General features: G+C 31.5%; 1 long non-coding RNA gene across 1 annotated transcript in view; it reads left to right on the top strand.

Moving 5' to 3' along the window:
• The window catches only part of LOC107742805 (uncharacterized), a 16,238-nt gene extending 6,623 nt beyond the window's left edge, over positions 1–9,615 (top strand). Inside the window, exons 2-3 of the long non-coding RNA XR_001640344.1 lie at positions 8,209–8,215; positions 9,604–9,615. This is a non-coding gene — a long non-coding RNA (uncharacterized LOC107742805). The remainder of the gene's footprint in view (positions 1–8,208; positions 8,216–9,603) is intronic.
• The last annotated feature ends 1,079 nt before the right edge of the window (positions 9,616–10,694 follow it).

Here is a 10,694-nt window from a genome sequence, read left to right as displayed (position 1 = left end):
AGTTCTGCTTGACTGGAGACGCGCGATCGACAAACTTTAAACTAAGTTAGTGATTTCAAATTATGCTGCGCTTTATGCATTTGCCCACTGCCATAGTAATGTCATTTTCATTGCGTGCTGTATGTAAAATGAGTGTTACCTTGGCTTTATTTGAAAAAATATGATTCCCAAATCCCAATGCACACAAACTTCTCAGAATACTGAATGCCCTGTTGGTCACGGTGTTTACTTCCTTTTTTATTATATTTTTTATTAAATATTTATTTATTTGTGAAAAATGTTTTGTCTTCTAAAGTATAAGTATGTTTATTTTACACAATTATTTTTAATCCATTTTCAAATGATTTCAAATTTCTTAAATATAAATTAAAATAAATAAAATTATATCGGCTTTATATCGGCCATCGGCCTCCCTGCTTTCCAAGATATCGGCATCGGCCGACCACTACTAATGAGTCTGAATACCATGCTAAATGTAAAAAAAAAAAAACATGGTACTTACATGATACCATTTTCAAAAACTTTTTGGTCTTTTTTTTGTTAGTGATACTTATATACGGTATGGTATATTGTGTATGATATTCTATATTGTACTGTTTATTAAATATTTTAATATTAAATTTAATACATAGATATATATATAGGGAGAGATTTTGACAGACGTTTATTATGGCTAAGTAAACTATGTTTAATGTAAGAAGGAAAATGTAGTAAAACTCTAGCTACAAATAATCTAGGCATGTTTTATGCATTTTACATGAATTATATAACAAATTTACCTAAAATGCATCACAAAATTACATTATAAAATGTGCATGTATATTGTTTATTGTTCTCTTATATTCTATTATGGCTGAGTAAAATGTTTAATGCAAGAAGTAAAGTACAGTAAAATTCAAGTAAAAATAATAAAATATATAAAATAATAATAACTACAGTAAAAATAATCAAGGCATGTTTGTGCTTTTTTCATTTATTATATAATAAATTTATATTGTTTTAATATAATACATTATAAAATAGGTAAAGTTTTTTATGGATATTGTTTATTATTACTATCATATTGTATTATGGCCGAGTACTTTTTATGTAAGAAGTAAAATACAGTAAAACAAAAAAAAAAAAGCATGTTTTATGCTTTTTTCATTAATTGAACACACAGAGAATTTTTTTTTTATAAAACTAACAATATTTTATAACAATATTTACCAACACATAAATATGTATCTATTTATAAATGTATTTATCTACATATATAATTTATGTCTGAATTTATTATATTATTTTTTAATGTTTTTGAAAGAAGTCTCTTCTGCTCGCCAAGGCTGCGTTTATTTGATCAGAAATACAGTAAAAATAGTTAAATATTATACTAATTTAAAATAACTGTTTTCTATGTGAATTTTTGTTAAACTGTAATTTATTTCTGTGATCAAAGCTGAATTTTCAGCATCATTACTCCAGTCTTCAGTGTCACATGATCTTCAGAAATCATTGTAATATGCTGATTTGCTGCTCAAGAAACATTTATGGTTATTATCAATAATCAGTATTAATATCATTATTATCGTGCTGCCGAATATTTTTGTGGAAACTGTGATACATTTTATTTTTCAGGATTCACAGATGAATAGAAAGTTCAAAGGAACAGCATTTATTTGAAATGGAAATCTTTTGTAACATTATAAATGTCTTTACTGTCACTTTTGATCAATTTAATGCGTCCTTGATGAATAAAAGCATTAATTTCTTTCAGAAAAACCCTTACTGTCCTAAAACGTTTCTCATGATGCATCAGATTTTCCATTACAGTAGTGTGTGTGTGTGTGTGTGTGTGTGTGTGCGAGTGTGTGAGAGTGCGAGTGTGTGAGTGAGTGTGAGAGTGTGTGTGTGTGTGAGTGTGTGTGTGTGTGTGCGAGTGTGTGAGAGTGCGTGTGTGCGAGTGTGTGAGAGTGCGAGTGTGTGAGTGAGTGTGAGAGTGTGTGTGTGTGTGAGTGTGTGTGTGTGTGTGTGTGAGAGAGTGTGAGAGTGTGTGTGTGTGTGCGAGTGTGTGAGTGCGAGTGTGTGTGTGTGCGAGTGTGTGAGAGTGCGAGTGTGTGTGTGTGTGTGTGTGTGTGTCAGTGTGCGTGTGTGTGAGAGCTGTAAGTGAACCAGCAGGAAGAAACTCTCCTCAGCTCTTCCTCATCTTTTCATTGGTTCACTGCTCCTCGTCTCACGTTCATAATGATTCTCAATAAATCGGCGACGCTCATTTACGCCGTCAGACCAAACAGGCAAACAAACTGCATTTCATTAACAAGGTTTCTCTGGTTTGGTTCGTGAGGAAAACGACTAAAGCCGCTCTCATTATTCACTGAGGCGCGGGAATCGAGACGGGCCAAACGGCCAGATTTGTCATTATTTGTCGTGGAGCCCTCTCCAAAACTAATTAGAGGCCACAATCAAATGACAAACGAAGGGTGTTAGCATTAAAACGAACGCTAACCGAGGGCTAAGGGCGAATTCGGTTCAATTCTCCCTCCAGCTGGGTGTTTATTAAGATAGAACGGCTCTGGGAAGAAAAAGCCAGGAAAGCGTCTCGAAACGGCCGAGAGATGACGCCATCCGTCCGTGTTCGTCCGTGTTCATTCATCAATAACGGATCACTGTCACCAGGTCTGTGGGAAACGTCCCGGTCACCTTGAGCTCGGGACAAAACTAAAACGTCACGTGGATGATGGAGAACTCTAGTGTTCAGATCAAGATGTTTCTCAACACAAGTCATCACAATAGTTGACATACGAGTATATGGATGTAAAATGAATGAGGACAGAAGCTCAGATCATTTATCTCGGAGGATTTGATGAGAAACTTGAGTTCTGACTGGAGACTTTGGGACTCTGATTCAACGAGAAATGTAAAATTCAATGAGGAAATGTAGAATAAAATCTGTACAAATAAAATAATAATAGTAATGTGAAATAATATAATAAATGTAAACAAAATTCTGCATAAAAAGTGCATATAAAACCGAATATAAAATCTATAATAAAATGTAAAATAAAAATAATAAAGTATATTAAAATGCTAAATAATAAATGCATTTAAAACAGAACATAAAATCTATAATAAAGTGAAAAAATAAATAAATAAAAAAGTAAAATAGAAATAATAAATAAAAACTGCACATGAAACAGAACAAATTCTATAATAAAATGTAAAATAAAAATAATAAAAGTAAAAGTAAAATAAAAATGCTAAATAGTAGAAAATGCATATAATACAGAACATAAAATATAACAAAAATAATAAATAAAAAAGTAAAATAAAAATGCTAATAAAAAATGCATATAAAACAGAATAAAATCTACAACAAACTGTAAAATAAAACAGAACATAAAATCTATAATAAACCAAAATTAAAATAATAACAAATAAAAATGCCAAATAAAGTTAAAACGTTAAATAATAAAGCATACATATAAAACTGAACATAAAATGTGAAATAAATATAATAAGATTATAAATAATATATGTAAAATAATTGTAAAATACATAGAAAATAGAATGTAAATTATACAGTATAGTCAAGTTAATTTTATTTTCTATAGCACTTATATAATATAAAATAAAATGTAAAATAAAAGTATAGAAACATTTTCTAATAAATATGCTAATATAATGTTTCATTGTAATAATATGTTTAAATATGACCCCCATTTAATCTCACTGCTGTCTACACAATATTACAGAGAAGAGAAGACATTTGAGTCATCCAAGAAATAAACTGACAGTATGAGACACTGTTGAGATCTCTCGAGACTAAAGGAGATCTTTTTGTCAGCATTTTGATTAAACAGAGAAACAAGTGGGATTTTAAAGCGAGTTTGAGACTCTGAAATATCTCTCGAGACTCTAGAGTCGTCACATGTGAGATTACTGGGGTATTAGAGAGAGAAGTAGGCTCTATCTAACCATATTACTGTCTCTGAAACACGACAGAGATATTACAGAGATTATCAATTGTGATTGTGATGTACCTTTCTTTAAATCGGTCTTACAGTGGGTTTATTTCGGCTCCAGCTGTCAAATCTCTCTGGAGAAATCTCACCCCACGCGTTTGCTGAGTGGGCATGTCGAGGAGACGCACGAGAAGACGCCTTCAAATCGCTGACCTTTTACAAAACACCACCACAGGAGGAAAAGACACACTAGTTTCATAGTCACGCATCCGCTCGGGTGTACCACGGCTGCACACGATTGAGAAATGGGTTTGCAGGTGAAAGAAAAATGCCTATCGAGGACTAGGGCTGTCAAAATGGATGAAAAACTAAATTCTAATTTTTTACTTAAATATTATCAAAATTTGAATTATATTCAGTACATAATGTTTAAAATAATGTTTATAAACCAATTATAATTAAGTTGCTTAAACAGCATCATGTATGTATGCATAGTTTAATACAAAGGGCCGAAAGCCAATCACACAGTACATTTTTCATTTAAAAACACGAGTTGCACTGGGATGGGGAAAAAACCTGCCATAAAGTCTCGAGTAGGGATATGCCGGTATCAAATTTTCATGTTGCGATTAATTGCTGTAATAAAAGCATTAGCAATTAATCGCAACATGAAAATTTGATACCAGCATATCCCTAATATATATATATTTATATTATAACAATATAAAATATTTAAAAATATACATTATATATAAAAAAAATTATTGCATGAATATATGAGTTTTTTTTTTTAATATAATGATTAAATATTAAAATGATTAACTTTATAAAAACTTTATTAAATTCATAAAAAATACACAATTTAAAATCTATTCAAAAAGTTTTAAACCAGTGGAACAATATTTGATCATATTAACATTTAGTAATGCTTTTTATATTTAAAGAACCCTAAGAAGTTATAACATGCAAGTACTTTTATTATTAATTAATTAATAAAATTACATAATTTTAAATATTTCAGTGTAAAAATATTATGTACTTTTATTATTACATTAATGTAAAAATATTACATTAATTTTAAAATGATTAAAATGCAAATTAACGTTTTATATTAAATTTTAAATACTCAATTTAAAATTTATATAAAAAGTTGTATATTGAAAAAAAGTGAATTTTAATATTTTATACTAAAACCCCAATATCAAAAATCTATATTATTTATTTTTATAAAAGCATTTTCTAAAAGAATAAATGTAAATGTAATTTTTTAATTCTTAGTATATAATTTAAATATCTTTATCAGTTAATCAGTTATCGACCATAATAAGAAAATAATTAAATAACAGTTACTTCAGATTTTAGTGGGGTTTTTTTCAGATTTATTCTAATAAAAACATTGCATCTTTTTGGAATGAAACAAGAAGTGACTGTATTTACACATGAGTCACTGAATCATTCAGTCAACCAATTCATTTAGAAATTAAACAAGGGAGTCTTTATGAGGGAGTCACTGAATCATTCCAACTGATTCGTTTGAAAGCAATGATTCATACAGCAACAAACAAGTGCCTGCCTTCATAAATGTAAGTCAGTGAATCTTTCTTTTTTTCTTCAGTGAATCAGTTTCTCAGAAAAAAATAAATAAGTGAGCGAGTCATTGAATCATATACTTCCAAAAATAAAAACTACTGAATATTTTACTGTAAAGTATTGGTATTTCAATAAAAATATTGCATATGGAGTATTGTGAAGTAAGATATCACAATACTTTGTAAGGACGGCTGGACCCAGATCAGTCTAAGCGGGTAAGTGTTAACCTGGACGTGACCTGCGGAGACCGAGAGGAAGTGATCTGTCAGCACTCCTGACGTCTTTAATTCACATCCCAGATCAAAGCATGAATTATTAAGCCTCATGAGCGTTTGATGGACAGAGGAGATGGCAGTGAGTGAGCGGTTCATACAGCGCTGGTTCTTAGCGGGACGGCCTCAACAATAACACAGCTCAACAAACGGACACATTCGTCTGGTGTCAGTCAGGTGACTCGGACTCTGGGTTGCGGAAAAAAATGTGTGGACTACAGACTTAACTTTACAGTAAAGTTAAATAGTAAAGTAAAAACTACAGTAAAGTAAAACTAGACACACTCTATTTTACATAACTGGGTTAAAAACATTGAGCAACAGTGACTGAATATTTTCATTAAAAAGACAATGTATTGCAAAATAATGGCAATAACACAAGTCTCTTTGTTTCATGAACAAATGTGACCCTGGAGCACAAAACCAGTCATAAGGGTCAATTTTTCGAAATTGAGATTTATACATCATCTGAAAGCTGAATAAATAAGCTTTCCATTGATGTATGGTTTGTTAGGATCGGACAATATTTGGCCGAGATACAACTATTTGAAAATCTGGAATCTGAGGGTGCAAAAAAATCAAAATACTGAGAAAATCGCCTTTAAAGTTGTCAAAATGAAGTTCTTAGCAATGCATATTACTAATCAAAAATTAAGTTTTAATATATTTACTGTACGAAATTTACAAAATATATTTATGGAACATGATCTTTACTTAGTATCCTAATGATTTTTGGCATAAAAGAAAAATCAATCATTTTGACCCATACAATGTATTTTTGGCTATTGCTACAAATATACCCAAGCGACTTAAGACTGGTTTTGTGCTCCAGGGTCACAAATCACACACTGCATATAATATTTAATATAATATCTAATATATTTGTAGTGTAAATTTACTTGCATTGTTTTATCAGAATACACAGATATTTTAAATAGAGGAATAGAGAGAGATGATTTTGAGTCTGATGACTGAATCATCTTGTCAACTATAATACGAGATGCAACTATTTGAAAATCTGGAATCTGAAGGTGCAAAAAAATCAAAATATTGAGAAAATTGCCTTTAAAGTTGTCCAAATGAAGTTCTTAGCAATGCATATTACTAATCAAAAATTAAGTTTTGATATATTTACAGTAGGAAATTTACAAAATATCTTCATGGAGCATGATCTTTACTTAATGTCCTAATGATGTTTGGCATAAAAGAAAAATCGATAATTTTGAATAATTTTGCTACAAATATACCCCAGCGACTTAAGACCAGAGTCACAAATACTCTTTTAAAACGGTTCTTTTTAGCGAATCAAAAACATACACTGCACCCCAAGTAATCCAATTCACAAAAAAAGTATTAATTTAAACTGTTTTAGTGAATTAGTTTATACAGCACAATCAGTCTGGTGCGATTCACAAAGAATGAGTCATTTAAACCGGTTATGAATCAAAAACATACTGAGCAATCAGTGTAGTCCGATTGACGAACAAATAACTCTGTTAAACCGGTTCTTTTTAGTGAATCAAAATGTACAGTGTAATCAGTGTAGTCTGATTCACAAAAATTGGTCATTTAAACCGGTTCTTTTAAATCAATCAAAAGATACAGCACAAGCTGTCTGCAGTGATTCACATAATGCGAGTCATTTAAACTGGTTCTTTTTACTGAGTCAAAAACATACAGTTTAACCAGTGTAGTCTGACTGATGAATAAATAACACTTTTAAACCTTTTTTTTTTGTGAATCAAAATATACAGCATAAACAGTGTACAATTATTCATAAAAATATGAGTCATTTTAAGTGGTTCTTTTTAGTGAATCAAATACATACACTGCAGCCAGCATAGTATGATTTACAAACATGACTCTTTTAAACCGATTCTTTTTAGTGAATCAAACACACTGCAATCAGTGTAGTACGATTCACAAAAAAAGGAGTCATTTAAACCGATTCTTTTTAGTGAAGCACATTAAAAACACACAGGGCGACCAGTGTAGTCTAGTTCACAAACAAATTAGTTTTTTAGTCATCCCTTCTAATGAATCATCAAAAAAAAAATCATCATAAACACACTGTTCACAAAGTTACTGTTTTTATAATAATTGCACACATTGCTATAAAAACAAAAAGTGGTTTAAAGGGGTCATATGATGCGATTTCAATTTTTCCTTTCTCTTTGGAGTGTTACAAGCTCTTGGGGCATAAAGAAGATCTGTAAAGTTGCAAAGACTAAAGTCTCAAATCCAAAGAGATATTCTTTATAAAAGTTAAGACTTGTCCACGCCCCCCTAAAACGCCTCGTTTAAACACGCCCCCACATGTCTACGTCACGATGTGGGAAGATTTGCATAACACCGCCCAAATGTTCACGCAAAGAAAGAAGACGTAACTTTTATTCTCGATGTAGTTTTGTTGTTTCCGCCGCCATGTCGTAAAGACGCTGTGTGCTTCGTTGTGAAAGCGAAATTTCACCGTGGACGAAGCGGAGTCCAGCCCGGGGTCGTCACATGTGGTTGCCGCAAGCCCGCCGGACGCTCCTTCGTCAAATCCGCCGGCCGTTCCTCACTCTAGCCCGCAGTGTGTGACGCATATTATGGAGGACTGTTTCCTGAACCTGCAGAGTAGCCTACAATGGGTCTGTGGCTCAAAGGCTGTTCTATAAAGTGGGGCAGTTCCAACTTTCAAGTTTTTAAAAACGCAATTTATGAAAACCTACATAAAAATGTAAGTTATGAAAACGTTATTTTCGGAACGTTCTCAGAATGTCCAGTTTTTAAAAAATGTTTTAAAAACTTTTTTTCCTGGTTATGTGAACGTTAAAGGAACATTCAATTCTATTCAGTTTTCATTTTGCAAACTTTATACAAGAACATTACAATTGGAAGTTCTCTGAAAGCTCAAAACATCCATTTTTTTAAATGTTCAAACATTAAGGGAACATTCATCATTTTGCAAACATTATGGAAACATTACTATTGAATGTTCCTGAATGTTCTCCGAACACTCAAAACTGAATGTTCCCTTAATGTCTGCATGACAGGGAAAAACATTTTCAAAACATTTAAAAAGCCAGACATGTCGAGCGTTCAGAAAACAATCAGAAAATAATTACTTTTCAAACGTTCAGAGAACATTCAACAGTAACGTTCCTATAATGTTTGCGAAATGATATTGAAACGTTCTGAAAATATTTCTGGTTATACGAATGTTAAGGGAACATCCAGTTTTATCATTTTGAAAACATTATAAGAACGTTACTATTGAATGTTCTCTGAACGTTCTGAAACAAGTAACATTCAAAAAACGTCATACAAACGCCCAACTAAAACGTTTTAGTAAAAAACGTTCCATGAACAACGTATAAACGTTTTTGTGCTAATATTTTGAGAACATTACAGATAACGCTGAAGTTACTCGAAGAACGTTTGTTCATAACTTTGCCAGAACGTTCTGAGAACGTTTCCTGTTAGCTGGGGAGGACGAGGTTAAAACTAATATCCCAGTTTTTGTACTTCCAAATCTTCTCGCCTCACGAAAATATTTCAAAGAAAAGCACACTAAACAAATTTAAGGGCGAACACATGCATAATAAATATATATATATATATTAATAACATATTAATTTAACAGATTTTAATACAGCTAATATTTAATAATTGTTTTATTTAAAGACAGAACTTGAGCTTTTTTGGTATTTTGACATGTTTTAATCATATATAATGTTTTTTCAAGTTAAGACAAAAAAAAAATCTATTAATCTATTATGAATTTATTTAAAGAGTCGCCAGCATCAGGGGTTCAGGTAAAGTGTCATAAAAATTATGTTTTGACTGTTCAGAAATAAAAACACAACACGTCCCTCTGTGATCCGTGTGGTCCCCCATCTGTTCATGACAGCACCGGCCATCTGCTGCCAACAAGAAACCACATCCACCCAATTACATAACGTAGATCTTTCCCAAATCACTAAATTTAAACTTAATATGGATGCAGACAAAACCTAATGTGATCAAAGAAAAGGTGTTAAACAAACTAGGTTAGAAAAAAAAGCATGTAAATTAGTAACACTTCCAATTTCTCTGTTTGAATTCAAGAATCCAAGTCACAAGATGGAAGAAAACTCTTAAAATCATCACAGACCTAAATAAATAAAGTACTCTGGTGTCACGCAAATATACCTAATAATTTATTTTATTTCATTACTACTACTACTACTACTACTACTAGGCCTACTACTACTACTATTTTTTATTTATTTATTTATTCATTCATTTTTTGTATTTTAAGCTTGTCAAAGGGATAGTCCACCCAAAAATAAATTATTTTTAAATTATGAATTATTCACCCTTATGTCGTTCAAACCTGTATGACTTTCTTAGTTAGTATTTTGAAGAATGTTGGTGACCAAACAGTTTCGGTTCCCATTGACTTCCATTATATGAACAAAAAATGCAATGAAGGTCAATGGGGACCAAAGCTGTTTGGTTACCAACATTCTTCAAAATGTCTTCTTTAGTTTTCCACAAATGAAAGAAAGTCATGCAGGTTTGGAGCGACAGGAGGGTGAATAATGACAGAATTTTCATTTTTGGGTAGACTATGTTTAATATATATTTTTACTGAAAAACTGGACCAAAATACAGATTAAGATATTTTATTTGCATTGGAGATGGAACTTTGATATCTCAGCAAACACAGAACATTCCCCTAACATTCCCATTTGGTTAATTTTTGGGAACCAAATAAGAACGTTCTGAGAACGTTCTCTGTTGGTTCTTTGTTTTGTAACCAAAAGATAATCATTCTAGAAAGTTTTTTTTTTGTGTGACAACCTAAAGGGAACCTACACACAAAATTCCCTATTGGCTATTTTTAGGTTTTATAACCACAAAC

This window comes from Sinocyclocheilus rhinocerous, unplaced genomic scaffold (genome assembly GCF_001515625.1).
Source record: "Sinocyclocheilus rhinocerous isolate Xijiao unplaced genomic scaffold, SAMN03320098_v1.1 scaffold1879, whole genome shotgun sequence".
Classification (NCBI taxonomy): Eukaryota; Metazoa; Chordata; class Actinopteri; order Cypriniformes; family Cyprinidae; genus Sinocyclocheilus; species Sinocyclocheilus rhinocerous.
Note: the sequence above shows the minus strand (reverse complement) of the source record. Positions and strands in the feature narration are given on the sequence as shown.